The sequence below is a fragment of the Engystomops pustulosus genome, chromosome 2 (assembly GCF_040894005.1).
Source record: "Engystomops pustulosus chromosome 2, aEngPut4.maternal, whole genome shotgun sequence".
Taxonomy (NCBI): Eukaryota; Metazoa; Chordata; class Amphibia; order Anura; family Leptodactylidae; genus Engystomops; species Engystomops pustulosus.
Genome location: NC_092412.1, coordinates 205,790,124 through 205,805,962, shown reverse-complemented (window position 1 = coordinate 205,805,962; position 15,839 = coordinate 205,790,124).

Sequence of the window (15,839 nt, the reverse complement as noted above, 5' to 3'; positions counted from 1 at the left end):
GCTCTTGTGTCACCTCCTCATGCACATAGACTGTAAGTTCTTGTGTCACCCCTTCATCCTCAGACTGTAAGCTCTTGTGTCTCCCACTCATCCTCATAGACTGTAAGCTCTTGTGTCACCTCCTCATGCACATAGACTGTAAGCTCTTGTGTCACCCCCTCATCCTCATAGACTGTAAGCTCTTGTGTCACCCCCTCATCCTCATAGACTGTAAGCTCTTGTGTCACCCCCTCATCCTCATAGACTGTAAGCTCTTGTGGCACCCCCTCATCCTCATAGACTGTAAGCTCTTGTGGCACCCCCTCATCCTCATAGACTGTAAGCTCTTGTGTCACCCCTCATCCTCATAGACTGTAAGCTCTTGTGTCACCTCCTCATCCTCATAGACTGTAAGCTCTTGTGTCACCCCCTCATCCTCATAGACTGTAAGCTCTTGTGGCACCCCCTCATCCTCATAGACTGTAAGCTCTTGTGTCACCCCTTCATCCTCAGACTGTAATCTCTTGTGTCACCTCCTCATCCTCATAGACTGTAAGCTCTTGTGTCACCCCCTCATCCTCATAGACTGTAAGCTCTTGTGTCACCCCCTCATCCTCATAGACTGTAAGCTCTTGTGTCACCCCCTCATCCTCATAGACTGTAAGCTCTTGTGTCACCCCCTCAACCTCATAGACTGTAAGCTCTTGTGTCACCCCTCATCCTCATAGACTGTAAGCTCTTGTGTCACCTCCTCATGCACATAGACTGTAAGTTCTTGTGTCACCCCCTCATCCTCATAGACTGTAAGCTCTTGTGTCACCCCCTCATCCTCATAGACTGTAAGCTCTTGTGTCACCCCTCATCCTCATAGACTGTAAGCTCTTGTGTCACCTCCTCATGCACATAGACTGTAAGTTCTTGTGTCACCCCTTCATCCTCAGACTGTAAGCTCTTGTGTCTCCCACTCATCCTCATAGACTGTAAGCTCTTGTGTCACCTCCTCATGCACATAGACTGTAAGCTCTTGTGTCACCCCCTCATCCTCATAGACTGTAAGCTCTTGTGGCACCCCCTCATCCTCATAGACTGTAAGCTCTTGTGGCACCCCCTCATCCTCATAGACTGTAAGCTCTTGTGTCACCCCTCATCCTCATAGACTGTAAGCTCTTGTGTCACCTCCTCATCCTCATAGACTGTAAGCTCTTGTGTCACCCCCTCATCCTCATAGACTGTAAGCTCTTGTGGCACCCCCTCATCCTCATAGACTGTAAGCTCTTGTGTCACCCCTTCATCCTCAGACTGTAATCTCTTGTGTCACCTCCTCATCCTCATAGACTGTAAGCTCTTGTGTCACCCCCTCATCCTCATAGACTGTAAGCTCTTGTGTCACCCCCTCATCCTCATAGACTGTAAGCTCTTGTGTCACCCCCTCATCCTCATAGACTGTAAGCTCTTGTGTCACCCCCTCAACCTCATAGACTGTAAGCTCTGGTGTCACCCCTCATCCTCATAGACTGTAAGCTCTTGTGTCACCTCCTCATGCACATAGACTGTAAGTTCTTGTGTCACCCCCTCATCCTCATAGACTGTAAGCTCTTGTGTCACCCCCTCATCCTCATAGACTGTAAGCTCTTGTGTCACCCCTCATCCTCATAGACTGTAAGCTCTTGTGTCACCTCCTCATGCACATAGACTGTAAGCTCTTGTGTCACCCCCTCATCCTCATAGACTGTAAGCTCTTGTGTCACCCCCCCATCCTCATAGACTGTAAGCTCTTGTGTCACCCCCCCCCCATCCTCATAGACTGTAAGCTCTTGTGTCACCCCCCCCCCCGCATCCTCATAGACTGTAAGCTCTTGTGTCATCTCCTCATCCCCATAGACTGTAAGCTCTTGTGTCACCCCCTCATCCTCATAGACTGTAAGCTCTTGTGTCACCCCCCCATCCTCATAGACTGTAAGCTCTTGTGTCACCCCCCCCCCCCCATCCTCATAGACTGTAAGCTCTTGTGTCACCCCCCCCCCCCGCATCCTCATAGACTGTAAGCTCTTGTGTCATCTCCTCATCCCCATAGACTGTAAGCTCTTGTGTCATCTCCTCATCCCCATAGACTGTAAGCTCTTGTGTCATCTCCTCATCCTGTTTTTTCATTTTAATTTTTCACTCCACACCTTCAAAAATATATAATTTTTTTATTTTTACACATACAGGGCTGTGATCTGCGTAACAAATTGCACTGCATAGTGATGGTATTTAATATTCCATGCCGTGCACTGTGAAGCGGAAAAAAAATTCGACATGCCGTGAAAATTGTGAAACAGACATTTGAGTCCTTTTCTTGTGGGCTTGGATTTTACGGCTTTCACTGTGTGTCCCAAATGAAATGTCTAATTTATTCTTTTGGTCAGTACGATCACAGGGACACCAAATGTGTTTTATAATGTTTTTATACATTTACAAAAATTAAAACCTGTGGGTGGTGTCATTTTGTGCGACTTTTAATGGCGTTTTCAATGCTACCATTTTTAGGACTGTCCAACCTTTTGATCACTTTTAATTGAATTTTAAAATTTTTCAAAATGTCAAAAAAATTCCGACTTTGGGTGCTATTTTCCGTTACCCCCTAAGATATAAAAAAAACGAGGGGCTCGATGAGGTCCCATGTACCTCCGACTGACCGCTCGTTGCGCCATCAGAGTAATGGAACAGACAGCTGTGCATGACCGGTTTGCTCCAGTCATCTCTATAGAGCTGACAGAGATTTCTGGGCGCTGCGCTCAGCAATCTCCGTCAGCTCCATAGAGATGAATGGAGCAGAACCGTCATGCCCAGACGTCTGCTCCATTACTCTGATGAGCAGTCTGCAAGTAATTGCAATCATTTCAGTGCTTGTATACCAGAAACTGGCATACAAGCACTATATAAATTCCACCATACACTGTGTACCTATAGGGGGGTGGTCATATATGTTATGCCTCATATGTGACCTATGACTATACATGGACCATGCCATAGGGGTGATGGGGTTATGACATTTTGTTTTGGGATGTGTGTGGTCACATATGTAATGGAGAGGATTGTCACATATGAGGTCCATGTCATATGTGACAAAAGAAAAATATTAAATGGACCTCATATCTGTCAATGACCTCCATTACACGGGCCACCCACAGCCCAAGACAAAATTACATAAGGCATATTAGGTATATATACATACCTTAACAAAATAATGTAATTGGCTCTTGTAATATTCTCGTCCAATTCTCAAGCCCAGCAAGCCACTCCGCACCTAAGCAAGCAAGCTGGGCTGTGATTGGACGAGAATACGCGGCAGCGGACGTGCCATGCGCAACCCGGCATTGCGGATTATTAATATTCCGGGCATGCGCAGTGGGCGCATCGAAGCGCTTCCTCTACTGCGCATGCGCCGGACAGATGTCGACTTCCCCGCCCGTCGAGTGACGAGGAGGAGAAGACTCCGCCTATCCGTCCCGGGGGCGGCGACGTGCAGAAGCTAGAGCTGTGGACGTGACGTCAGCGGAAGTGAAGAAAGAAGAAGACGCGATGTCACGTGACCGGCTCCGGACCGAGGGGAACCAGCCACTTCGGGAACGGTAAGTATATTAGAAAGTTAGTTATTACACCCATAGCTTTAGATTAGTCAGGGGAACCTAGGTCCCGGACAACCCCTTTAATTATTAATTTAAAGTGGACAACACATTTAACCCATATATTTCACTATATAAACTGTATCTGCTTATATGCACTGTAGCTGCTTCCTTGCAAGCTGATTATGGTAAAGGACATCTACCGCCAGGATAAAAGACTGTATGCAAATGTAGGTCCATTAACACCTATAGAGCTTGGAGCCCCTCAGGCTCAATTGCATACATTTCTACATCCTGGTGGTAGATGCCCTTTAAATGATCTCATGTGAACTGTGACATCCAAAGAGGAAGAGAACACAGGGAGGCGAAAATTAGCATATTTATCCAGTATACAAGATGTCACACTAACAACAAGAGCATGTGACATTAAAGGCACAAGACCGGAAAATAGTAAGTGACTGCTAACATTTTATGTAAATCATTTGCACGTACCCTTTACCATTGGAAATCCCTATAAGTTTGTTTACTTCACATTGCAGTTGTGATACCAACCATGTATAGTATACCTATGTGATACAGTATATATTACAATTTTAAAATATAAAATGTTAGTTATGTGTTACATACATTCTGCACAGTATGTGTGTGTAAATCTAGAGCAGAATACAAATCAGTTCAGATACAAAGCATACAGGTCCAGTGTGATGTTCTAGAAGTATCCGGCTCTATGTACTGTAGTACTTAGTTTGTATTATATTGTGTTTCATACAGTATCATACATTTAGATTTAATGTTTACATGAACTGAAATGTAGGCTTGTGGGCAAACCACATGTTTGGTGTATTAGATATGGACTGTGTGGTGGTCGGATTTGGTGGAATAAACGCTGACCCAAAGATTTAAAGCATTATAGTTCTATATGACCTTTGGGATGACTGCCGTGCACTGAAGACATGATAACAGTATGGCAAGGTTGTCTCCTTGTATCATACTCATGTCTCCAGGACTTCTTCCAAGCTGCACCCATTCTCTGGAATGCACTACCTCAATCAATCAGGCTCATACCTACAGTGGTGGCCAAAAGAATTGATGCCCCTGCAATTCTGTCAGATAATACTAATTTTCTTTCATATTCATTTATTTTGCTTGCAATGAAAAAACACAAAAGAGAAGTCAAATCACTGATCATTTTACACATAACTCCAAAAATAGGCCAGGGAAAAGTATCGGCATCCTCAGCCTAATACTTGGTAGCACAACCTTTAGACAAAATAACTGAGAAAAACCCCTTCCGGTAACCATCAATGAGTTTCTTAGAACGCTCTGCTGGAATTTTAGACCATACTTCTTTGGCAAACTTCTCCAGGTCCCTGAGACTTGAAGGCACCTTCTCCAAATGGCCATTTTGAGATCTCTCCAGATTTTCTACGGGATTCAGGTCTGGACACATTGCTGGCCACTTTAGAAGTCTCCAGTGTTTTCTTTCAAACCATTTTCTAGTGCTTTTTGAAGTGTGTTTTGAGTCATTGTGCTGCTGGAAGACCCATGACCTCTGAGCGAGACCCAGCTTTCTCACACTGGGCCCTTCATTATGCTGCAAAATTTGTTAGTAGTCTTCAGACTCCATAATGCCATGCACACGGTCAAGCAGTCCAGTGCAAGAGGCAGCAAAGCAACCCCAAAACATCAGGGAACATCTGCCATGACTGTAGGGACTGTGTTCTTTTCTTTGAAGGCCTCTTTTTTCCTGTAACCTCTATGTTGATGCCTTTTCCCGAAAAGCTCTACTTTTGTCTGATCTGACCGGAGAACATTCTCCCCAAACATTTTAGGCTTTCTCGGGTAAGTTTTGGCAAACTCCAGCCTGGATTTTTATGTTTCTGTGTAAGCAGTAGGGTCTTCCTGGGTATCCTACCATACAGTCCCTTTTCATTCAGGGATAGTACAGGTTGACACTGTTGTACCCTCGGACTGCAGGACAGCTTGAACTTGTTTGGATGTTAGTCAAGGTTCTTTATCCATCACCTGCACAATCTTGCGTTGAAATCTCTCAACAATTTTTCTTTTCCGTCCACATTTGGGGAGGTTAGCCACAGTGCCATGGGCTTTAAACTTCTTGATGACACTGAGCACGGTAGACCATTCAGGTCCGTGGACATGGACTTGTAGTCTTGAGATTGCTCAGGCTTCCTTACACTTTTGATTCTCACATCCTCAGACAGTTCTTTGGTCTTCTTTCTCTTCTCCATGCCCAATGTCCTACACACAAGGACACAGGACAGAGGTTCAGTCAACTTTAATCCATTTCAATTGGCTGCAAGTGTGCTTTAGTTATTGCCACCACTTGTTAGGTGGCACAGGTAAGTTACAGGTGCTGTTAATTGCACAACTTTGAGAGAAGCATCACATGATTTTTCAAACAGTGCCAATACTTTTGTCCATCCCCTTTTTATGTTTGGTGTGGAATTATAGCCAATTTGGCTTTTTTACAATTCTTATATTGTCTTTTTGTGGTTTTCCATTGAAGACAAATTAAATGAAGATAATAATACCAAAAAATTTCTGATTGCAATAATTTTTTGGAGAATTGTGAGGGGCCAATATATATATATATATATATATATATATATATATATATATATATATATATATATATAATGATAATCCATAAGGTACAGAAACCTTTGGGGTGCCATGAGCATGTTGCATTGGAAGCAAAGTGGAATTGGTAAGGTGAGTATTATTTCTTTCAGTATATTAAATTGAAATATTTAGTTGTTGTTAAAGTTCAGATCTCATTGTAAAGTCAAAATAAAGAAATACAATCCTTTTTAATATCTGCTGGAGATACTATGGAATGCATGATGACAGTGATTACTCCCCCTCCCCCACAAAACTTGATATCCATGAAAATAAATTAAAATAAAATCATCTACCTTGTATCCAGATAATAAAAAACTAGACCAGAAAAGTATTACTTTAGGGAAAACAAAAATAAATATTTCTGCTGAAAGCTAATGGCACCCAGGGTCCCTGTGGTCAGATGAGAAAAAGGCAGCGCTCATTAATTTCTGCAGAGGTTAGTTGCTTAATTGGTGTGCAGTCATTTGTAAAGTAGTTTATAATATGATACTGCTTGATTCTAGATAGAGACACCCTACACCCTAGAGAAAACCATTCATTATGTCATTAACATTTTCAAAAGTAAATGACATTATAAAATTACCAAAAACATGGCCTGGGGGCACAAGGTTTACGTACAAGCATATGGTAGTTTATTCTGTGTAGTCTGGTCCTGCAGTCATAATTCCTTCTTATTGCTCAATTATATGACTTTATTTTCAAGGAAATCTACTATCAGAATCCATCATGGAAGCATAAAACAGGGACACCTTTTATTTGTTATCCATGGCCTCCTTCCTTCTAAAATCAACTTGCAGATTCACAGGCAGTTACACTTTGCAGGAGCACATCCCCCCTCTGGTGTTGAAACTTCATCTGCTGCTGTGAGAGCACATGAGGCAGAGGGAAGTGGAAAGTGCTGAGGGGGAGGGGAGACAGTGTAACAGCCTGTGAAACTACAACACGGAGCCTATATGCATAGCATAATCAGCATAATTTTAAAAGTTCATTTTAGAAGTAGGGAGGCCACGGATAACAATTATAAGAAGATTACCACAGTCCAAGTGCCTATATGTACACGTTTTGCTGGTTTCTCATGCTTATAATTTTGATGGTAGATTTCCTTCATTCTGGAGTTACTTTTGGACACTTTAACTTACCACAATAATTTTGAGACTGTTTTTCGTGACACATCGTATTTCATGTTGGTAGTAAATTTTGGTTGATTTTGGTAATTTTTTTGAAAATTTGTCATTTTCAAAATTTGAAAAGCCCCACCAATCCTCCGGGCACAGCAGAATAGAAAAGATTCAAAAGGCTCTGGCCTCACGTATCAAAAGTTGCAGCTAGGGTACCGATGCAGGGACAGAAAGGCCCCGCCCAGTTCACTCTCCTGCCAGCCACACCCACTCTCTGGCCGGCTGCCCCCTGACTGAAAGGGGAAAATAAGCAATAAGCAATAAGCTAGCATTTGTGATTATTTCAGTGTTTATATCCCAGTGTCCTGGCGTACAATCCCTGATCAGTACCTTTGAGTCTGAGAAAAATAAGTCATGGTCTGAAGGAGGAGAGAAATTCGGGTCAGTATCTATGTTCAACTCCGAGCCTTTGTCCGCTGTCTGCTATTTGCAATCTACCTAAAGTAGTAGTAGTAGTATCTCTGATGTTTTCAGTGTGGTACCATTCAGTGCTAAAAAGCTTAGCCATAAGCTTTCTAATCTCTTCAGTTGTTAGATATGTTATGATAAACTTTCACCATTTCAGGAAGAATGGCTTACAACGCTTGTTTCATTTGTTCCGTCTCTATCCTGTCCACCTCTTAATAAGTCCCTTTAAGCTTTTGGGACTACAGTATACTTTCAGTCGTCCATACTTTACCTGGGCTGCCAGTACATTGTAGATGTAGGATTGCATGACCTCAGTTAGGTTAAAAGAACTCCACTGTCAGTTTGAAGCATACAAATCTGAGATATGTAGCAATCCCTTAGAGCTGTGCAACCATACAATTATGTGTGGTGTTGGTAGCAGCAGGACTGTGAAAATGCTTTAAAATTCCAGGATTGTAACTGTACTAGGAGCACTGGGGAGTGTTCTCACACTGCTGTGTGCTTAGATCTTTGAATTCAAACTGCTCCCCTCCCCTTCTCTCTGATGTTACATCTTACCAGAAACCCTCTACTGTTTATAATTAGTGGAGGGGTAATGCTGTGACATCTCACATGACAGCGCACCAAATTCAGCTACAATCTTGGTATAATAAAAATAAATCTTTCATGCTGCTAATAACACACAGAAAGTAAGGTTATATATATCTCCATGGCCTAAACCTAACACTGGCTGCAGCTTTGTATGATCCAAACGGATGGAAGGTTCCCTGTGACTGCATGAAATACATAAGGAATGCACCAGAACAGAAGCGACTTTCTCAGTCATCTAAAAGACTTTTGAAACACCCCTGCCGATGCAAGGCAGAGGGCTTGTTGTGAATACGCCCCACCATGTAGCTTACAGCCTGTGAAGGGTCTGATCAACCCCACAGCAGGTCACTACATAGCACAGTGGAACACTGCAGCGGTAGAGTCTGCCTTGTAAGGCAGGAGTTAATTCTTTATGTGATGTAATATGTGTCAGCCAATCACAGTTGTTCATGTATTGTTTCTGTGAGCTGGGATGCGATTGGAGGAGGAACCACCACCTGACCAGTGGGAGTAATAAAACCCCTGGTCAGGAATGTTCTAGAGTTCAGAAGAAGAGCTCAGTCAGACAGACCAGATCAGACCAGTTGGTCAGAGTGCAGCCAGAGCTCAGCTCACTGCCTGAGCAGCTCTGCAGAGTTAGTTAGTGAGAGAAAGGGGTATCATCCTACCTTTAAGGGTGATATCTGAAGCAACCCAGGACAAGCTGAAGCATCCTACTAGGACACAGCTATCTCCCAGCCTGCCCTTTGCATCCAGGTTGATGACCCATTCCTGTGGTTCCATCTCCAACTGCAGCCCCAGCATTCTACCATTTGTCAAGGCACGTTGCTACTGTTCCTGTCGGTTCCAATAAAGAACTGTAAGTTTTTTTTGTTCAACGTCTGGCACCGTCTGGTCCCTGCTACTACGGCTGTCACCATCACGGGCACCCTATCCACCACACAGGGACTCATACTCCAGATCCCAAAGGGTTGCCCTAGGGAAAACTACTCTAGCAGCCTCTCCCTCATCATTTCTTGCCAACACCACCCTGCTGGAGACCTGCCAGGCTGTAGGACAGCCCTCCGGTCCCCCACACCAAGCACCGTGACATTAGCGTGCCTAGGCTGCAACCGCCAGCCACTCAGGTGTCCCGGGCCCTGGCTGTCTCTAGGCCCCCAAGAAAAGGCTAGGCCCCGGTGGGGGATGTTGCACTTTACTTTGTGAATCATTTATTGTTCTTAATATAAACTTTAATCTGCACTGATATTTGCTAAATGCTTGATCCAATTAATATATTTTTTATAATATTTGTTGTAAGATTTTTGTATGGTTTATACTACTATATTTATTTTGGTGTATATTTAAAACACATATGCATCCCATGGCGGCACGGTGACTGAGCGAGTAGCACTTCTGCCTTGCAGTGCTGGGGTCCTGGGTTCAAATCCCACCCAGGTCAACATCTACAAAGAGTTTGTATGTTCTCTCTGTGTTTGCGTGGGTTTCCTCCGGGTACTCCGGTTTCCTCCCACGCTCCAAAACATACTGATAGGTTGTTTAGATTGTGAGCCCCATGGGGACAGGGACCAATTTGACGTGCTTTGTGCAGCGCTGCGTAATCTGTAGGCGCTATATAAATAAAGAATTATTGTTATTACATATGTCCCAATTTATTAAAACACCATTTTTTAGGCACATGACTGGCAAACAGATTCCAAGTGATACATTAATTGTCTCAGAGAATGTACTCACAAAATGTGAACACAGCTTTCAAGCAGCCATCTTTAATACTAGTGGTTGACTTGTAAGCAAAGATGTCTTGCTAATATCTTTCCATTTACCTATTGTTTACTGAGATACACATACCCTCAGCACTGCCACTTACCTCTTCTAAATAGCTGTCTTATGCCGCATGGCTGCTAGGAGAAGATGTTGATCAAGTTTTGGATGGCAGAAAAAGACGTACCTCTAAATTTCACTCAATGAGCTCAAGGATATTGTATATTTCTCTTGTCTGAAAAACACAATTTACTATACCCAAGTGCACATCCAAAATGGCTCTCAGTCCTGAACGTGCTCTCTGTAGAGTACAGAGCAATTGTAAATAGCCTCAGATAAGAAGTGGGTGTGCAGAGATAAAGAGTTTACTCTACAAGGAGATGGACTTATGTATTCAGTCAATAGAAGGATTAATGAAACCTCTACAGGAGAAAACTGAATGAAAACCTTTGTTGTTGGCGAGCGTTCATATGGCACAATTACATCAGCTGTCAGGAGAGATTTCTGAATACAGTGAGAAAAAAGAACATTACTACTGATAAGAGAGAAGCCTTCTTTACTCTACTCTAAAGCAACCGCCATAATAAGAGTCTTATGAATACAACGCTGACCTCCATACATTGATAGACATGCACACTCACCTCAGCCGAGCAGAGGAAAGTCACGTTTTAGGGGAGAAAGCTTCTACAGACATAACTGGCAAAAAAACAAGTTAAAGGGAACCTGTCACCACACTAACCTCCCCAAGCCCAAGTACAAACCCTTCTTCTGTAATATGTTTGTCCCCTGGAGGTCTTTTTAGTTTATTTCTAGGTTGCAGCATAAATGAGAAATCATCTTTTATTCTTTTGTAGAATGCAGACAGGTAACCCCACCTCCTGCAGTCAGATAACCCCGCCTCCTGCAGTCAGGTAACCCGCCTTCTGCAGTCAGGTAACTCTGCTTCCTGCAGTCGGATAACTCCACCTACTGCAGTCAGATAACTCCACCTCCTGCAGTCAGGTAGCTCCACCTCCTGCAGTCAGTGGTTCTGCCCACTCCATGCATCTGGTGTCCCAGCCCTGCCTCCTAATTGCAACGTCATTCTTTGGCTATCTGGAGATCTTGCACTTGTGCAGTCCATCTGTGATCTCAGTGCTTGCACTACATGTACTTCCCTGGCTTCACAGGTGCACCACGCAAGCTATGCTTTGCATGATATTCTAGGAGTGGCAAGAAGATCTCTGGATAGCCAGAGAATGAATTTGCAATTAGGATGCAGAGATGGGAGGATAGATGCATGGAGTGGGCAGAGCTAACAGCCGTCAAGAGGCGGAGTTACCTGACTGCATCTTACAAAAGAGTAAAACATGATTTTTCATTAATGCGGCAACCTGGAAATATAACAAAGGACCTCCGGGGAACATACATAAGAAGATACTGTTTGTGGGCTTGATTTAGTGTGGTAACAGGTTCCCTTTAGCTGCCAGGGAACAAAAGATTGTGACAGGGATAAGAACATCCAGTTGAATTTGGCCACAAGTGACAACACCAGTAAGTACCAGCAGGGCATAAGAAAGAGCTTTCTGGGGAGCCAGGACAGAGGGAAGGAAGAAAATATCAGTAACTGATCACTGCAAATCGGGGTGCAGAAGTTTCAGAAGTTGGAATGGTGACGTTTAGCTGTGACAGGACCGTCATAGCTTCTGTGACCACTGCAACCATTGGTAGGCCAAAGACTTCTGAAACCAGCCAGTGTCAACAGGGAGCCGACAATAAGTAAGTAGTTTTTAGATTATGACAATGCGGACCACCAATATTATAACATGTATTTGGACAGAGCTGTTTCCTATCAGCCATCCCATGGTTGGAGTTGGCTTAGTATAAGTATCTGATATCAGAATTATTTGCAAATGTATGAATAAAATTTACATTTCACAGTATTTTTTTAGAGAAATGTGCAGAAATATACTGTATATTGTCAAAAATAATAGAAGCCATATAGTTCCCTCTGTTGAACAATGTACTGATAAACTAATAGAGAGAATTACACTTGTGTATATAGATTTGGAAGGTCCTGCAACAATGCAGCATCTGTTAGATATGTACCCATTTCAGTAACTCTATTTGTGAGATGTAATTATTGACTGGCTGTATATCTCTCCATTGTTTTATGTTCTGTGCTGTAGTCACTTGTCAATAATTCATTGCTATTGTACAATGTAGCAGCGTCCCGTGTAAGCACTACTACTGCAGTACCTTATCAAATTACCGGTTTCTCGGTTGGAATACAAATACTCTACATTGTACTTCCCAATACTCAGTATCTCCAGGCCTGTGGTGCCAGGTTTTATTAAGGTTTAATTTTCTTTGAATCTTAAAGAGGACCTGTCACGAAGAAATTCGGCACTAGGAGCTGCTTACTAAAGTAAGCAGCTCCTAGTGCTAAAACAAACGCTGCAGTGTTAGAATGATAGTGTTATTGGAAACCTCCGATAACGTAATCTAACACTGCGGTGGAGTACAATGTACTCCTCATGAGGGGGCTCCATAGGCCGGCGGTGACTGCCGAGCGTCATGCGGCAGTCACCGCACCGAATCCCGCCCACAATCCTGCCCCCTCATGAATACACCGGACAGCTTTGAAAGCGGTCTGGCGTTTACATCTAACACTGCTGCATTTCTTTTAGCACTAGGAGCTGTTCACTTTTGTTTACTAGGATTATGCATTAATGAGATTTACTTTTGGTAGAACTTTCTCTTCGGAAATGTTTTTATGTCACAGTCATAGCATTTATTGTGTTGAATAGCTATCCTTTATAATTGTCTTCTCATAAAGAAATTGTTACGTTTCCAAACCAAAGTTTATTATATTTTTAAGAAAAATATTTAGTTTAGACAATGGGTCCGAATTACTGATAAAAGTTCACAGAATTCCGCTCCAATTAATATGACGTTGTTGCCTTGCACTCTATCTATTGAGTGTTACATACACTTTTAAACAATCGAGCCAAACTGAGTGTTGTTCCACTATTTACACAAATGCACCATGGTGAAAAATTGTTCAACACTCAAAATGTAACATTTAAAGATAATCGGGAAGATTAATTATTCCTTCTACGACAGTTTGCAATCTTTAAATCTTTAAAGGACATCTACCACCAGGATGAAGGACTATATGCAAATAAGCCTGAGGGGCTCCAGACTCTAAAGGTGTTATGGAGCTTGGAGCCCCTCAGGTTCATTTGCATACAGTCTTTCATCCTGTGGTAGATGTCCTTTAAGGGAAATCTACCATCAAAAATGAAACATAATAAACAAGGAGAACTTACTCATAAATCCAGGCACAGTGACTGTGGTAATCTTCTTAGATTTGTTATCCATGGCCTCTTACCTTCTAAAATAAACTTTTAAAATTATGATAATGACCTGAAGGGCTCTTGGGTGTTACCATAATGATGTAACTTTACAGGCTGTTAGAATCCCTCCTCCTCCTCTCTCCCTCTGCCTTGGTTAATCTCACTGCAGCAGAGCAAGTATCAGCACACAGTGGGAGGGGGAAGTGCTCCTGCACACATTAACAGTTTGCAAATCTGCAGCACGGAGGGGTTCTGGTAATACTCTTAGGAGCCCTTCAGATTTATTAGCATAATTTTAAAAGTTGATTCTTTCTGATCCTTTGTCCCCACAGTTGAAAATTTCCCACCATGGAAGTCAGCAGCTTATTATCTTATCTCTCTCAAGAATGCATACAACAACTGAGTATCATGTGAAAAAAACAGAAAAAAATAGTGAACAAACATTTAGATGACAGCTATTTAAGAAGCATTGTCTTCCTAACAATGAACTCAGCATGGCGATCAATAGAATTGAAAATCATGTGGAGAAAACCTAAAAAAAAATATAAAACATAAAAAACAAGAGAATAAGCTTAGGAAAGCTACAATTTAGTGAAAAAGAAACGCAAAACATTACTAACCTCAAAGTCAGAGAAAAACGAAAAACAAAGGACAAAAAGGATTTTTCCATTCCAATGCGCATTCACACTTTGTAAACATACAACAATGATATCATTTTCTTTCATTTCCGCCTTTTATTCCCTTCTTCATTTCCCTGATGCAAAATAGCAGCAGGCAGTGTCATTGTTTCCATACTGAAAAACTTGAATAGCCTATGATGCCATCTGGAAGTACTGGCTATTTCACAGGCAGTCATGTTTTTGGCGGCCTGATTGCTTGTGATTGACTTTAAATTGCTACCATTATTCTAGAACGCCGTGTCTTAAAGTGACATTGTGGTGCGGAATTTATTTATTCCTTCCCAAGTTTCAGAGATCTATTCTTGTATAAAACACTATACACCCCATACATCTCACCTGCTCTGGCGTCATTTTCGTAGTTTTAATGTAAACATTTAGAGAACATTGGGGCTCATTTACTAAGGGTCCGTGGACCGCACAAATGTCGGATATTCCGACGATTACCGATTTGCGCCGCATTTAAAAGGCTATTGTGTTGCACGCAATTGGATTTTGGCGTGACAACGGATACGACAGATCGATCCGACGGTTTCTGACTGAGCGCAGGATTTAACATTTAAATTGTGTCGCAAGACAATGCAGTTACATGCACCGGGAAGAAGAAGGTGAACTCCGGGGACCTGAGTGGGGAGCGCACGATCTTAGTGAATTGGAGTTAAAGATCGTCGGAGAACGCACAGCGGGGATCGCGACAGGACCAGGTAAGTAAATGTGCCCTATTGTGTCCTTATACAACACACAGTATAGGGTGAAACAATCTGTACTCTTTTTGGATAAGAAGTTGACATTTAATTTTCTGGCCAACTCTATGCAGCCCATGGCCATGATAATTACATTTTATTTCCATAAAAGAAAGTGTAAATCTGAGTTTACTATACTACAAAAAACATGAGAATAAGGATCAGGACAGTTTTAATAGCTTCTGGGCCCCCAATCTACCCCAAATTTTCCACATATGAAATTCCAAATTTGATTCTCTATACCAGTGATGGCAAACCTTTTAGAGACCATGTGCCCAAACTACAACAAAGACGCGCTTATTTATCGCAAAGTGCCAACACAAAAATGTAATTTGTGATTTATACTCCCTTCTCTGTCAGTTTCCATTGATACCAGCACCTGAGGCACTAATAAAGCAGAAAATAGTCCCAGGTACAGCTGTCACTTTAATATACCTCTGTGCACAGCAAGTCCTGGGATGTCTGGGACTGCAGGAAGATACCTGGAGTCTTCTCTGGTGATGGCCTGGGTGCCCACAGAAAGGGCTCTGAGTGCCACCTCTGGCACCAGTGCCATAGGTTAGCCATCACTGTTCTATACAGTAGGCTGAGATTTTGCAGGTTATCTTTATTACATCTAGCAATAAAACTTGAGCATTCTCCTTCGCTTGATGTTTTTTTTGTCATTCAGCTATAAGCTTTGTTCTTAATATCCAGCTTTGTTTTTAGTAGACTGCACTGCTTAAAGCATAAAAAGCAAAGCTCTTTACGTGTTCTCTAGAGGAGAAGTCAATTGTTTATGAAAACCGTTTCGGTTAAATTCAGTTATTTTAGCACACGCTCTAAAATATTGATTGCCTGGGACAGTAATAGGTTATATAAACTGCTTAGGATCTTATCTTTAGTAGTAAATGTGCTTATATTTGCACAAAGA